Genomic DNA, 2500 nt, shown 5'->3' on the forward strand with positions numbered 1-2500 from the left:
GTTAGGGTTAGGGGTAGGGTTAGGGTTAGGGTTAGGGGTTAGGGGTTAGGGTTAGGGTTAGGGTTAGGGTTAGACAATTATAGCTATATAAACCCGGCCTTTATGGGAAGACAGGTTTTTCAACAATCAAATAAAGCTCAATTGCATAAAATATCGATATTTTCTTTTATATAAAAAAATGGGCTCTCTCGGACAGTTATCTCCTCTTTGACGGGGTTAAAATTTGTTATCAACAGAAATCATTTATCAGATGACAGTTATAGCTATCTAAAACAGGCCAATAGGGTTAGGGTTAGGGTTAGGTTAGGGTTGGGGTTAGGGTTAGGGTTATAGGTTAGGGTTAGGGTTAGGGTTTAGGGTTAGGGTTAGGGTTAGGGCTAGGGTTAGGTTAGGGTTGGGATTAGGGTTAGGGTTAATGGTTAGGGTTAGGATTAGGGTTAGGGGTTAGGGGTTAGGGTTAAGGTTAGGGTTAGGGTTAGGGGTTAGGGTTAGGGTTAGCGTTAGGGTTAGGGTTAGGGTTAGGGGTTAGGGTTAGGGTTATTGTTAGGGTTAGGGTTAGACAATTATAGCTATATAAACCCGGCCTTTATGGGAAGACAGGTTTTTCAACAATCAAATAAAACTCAATTACATAAAATATCGATATTTTCTTTTATTTAAAAAATGGGCTCTCTCGGACAGTTATCCCCTATTTGCCGAGGTTAAAATTTTGTTATCAACAGAAATCATTTATCTAATGACAGTTACAGCTAACTAAAGTCGGCCAATAGGGGAAGACAGGTTTTTCTACAAACACATATAATTCAATTTCATAAAAAAGCGATATTTTCATTTATATCACAAAATGGGCCCTTTCGAGCAGTTATCCCCTATTGGTCAGGCTCAAAACTTCGTTATCAACAGAAATCATTTATCTAAGGGCAATTATAGCTATGTATACCCGACCAATGGGGAAGACAGGTTTTTCAACAAACAAATATAACTCAATTACATAAAATATCGATAATTTCATTTATATCACAAAATTCGCCATCTCGGACAGTTATGCCCTATTTGCCGTGATCAAAATTTTGTTATCAACAGAAATTATTTATCAGATGAGAGTTATAGCTATCTAAAACCGGCCAATAGGGTTAGGGTTAGGGTTAGGGTTAGAGTTAGGGTTAGGGGTTAGGGTTAGGGTTAGGGTTACGTTATGGTTGGGGTTAGGGTTAGGGTTAAAGGTTAGGGTTAGGGTTAGGGTAAGGGGTTAGGGTTAGGGTTAGGGGTTAGGGTTAGGATTAGGGTTAGGGGTTAGGGGTTAGGGTAAGGGTTAGGGTTAGAGGTTGGGTTAGGGGTTAGGGTTAGGGTTAGGGTTAGACAATTATAGCTATATAAACCCGGCTTTTATGGGAAGAAAGGTTTTTTAACAATCAAATAAAACTCAATTACATGAAATATCGATATTTTCTTTTATATAAAAAAATGGGCTCTCTCGGACAGTTATCCCCTATTTGACGGGGTTAAGATTTTGTTATTAACAGAAATCATTTATCAGATGACAGTTATAGCTATCTAGAACCTGCCAATAGGGTTAGGGTTAGGGTTAGGGTTAGGGATTAGGGTTAGGGTTAGGGCTAGGTTTAGGTTAGGGTTAGGGTTAAGGTTAAAGGTTAGGGTTAGGGTTAGGGTTAGGGTTAGGGTTAGGGTTAGGGTTGGGGTTAGTTTTAGGGGTTAGGGAAACGGTTAGTGTTAGGGTTATGGTTTGGGGTTTGGGGTTAGGGTTAGGGTTAGGGTTAGGATTAGGGTTAGGGTTAGATAATTATAGCTATATAAACCCGGCCTTTATAGGAAGACAGGTTTTTCAACAATCAAATAAAACTCAATTACATAAAATATCGATATTTTATTTCATGTAAAAAAATGGGCCTTTTCGTACAGTTATCCCGTATTTGCCGAAATCAAAATTTTGTTATCAACAGAAATTATTTATCAGATGGCAATTATAGCTATCTAAAACCGGCCAATAGGGTTAGGGTTAGGGTTAGGGTTAGACAATTATAGCTATATAAACCCGACCTTTATGGGAAGACAGGTTTTTCAACAATCAAATAAAGCTCAATTGCATAAAATATCGATATTTTCTTTTATATAAAAAAAATGGGTTCTCTCGGACAGTTATCTTCTCTTTGACGGGGTTAAAATTTGTTATCAACAGAAATCATTTATCAGATGACAGTTACAGCTATATAAAACAGGCCAATAGGATTAGGGTTAGGGTTAGGTTAGGGTTGGGGTTAGGGTTAGGGTTAAAGGTTAGGGTTAGGGTTAGGGTTAGGGTTAGGGTTTACGGTTAGGGTTAGGGTTAGGGTTAGGGTTAGGGTTAGGGTTAGGGGTTAGGGGTAGGGTTAGCGTTAGGGTTAGTGTTAGGGTTAGGGGTTAGGGTTAGGATTATTGTTAGCGTTAGGGTTAGACAATTGTAGTTATATAAACCCGGCCTTTATGGGAAGACAGGTTTTTC

This window comes from Diadema antillarum, unplaced genomic scaffold (assembly GCF_040938485.1).
Source record: "Diadema antillarum isolate AM-2024a unplaced genomic scaffold, OU_Dant_1.0 seq00000006_RagTag, whole genome shotgun sequence".
NCBI lineage: Eukaryota > Metazoa > Echinodermata > Echinoidea > Diadematoida > Diadematidae > Diadema > Diadema antillarum.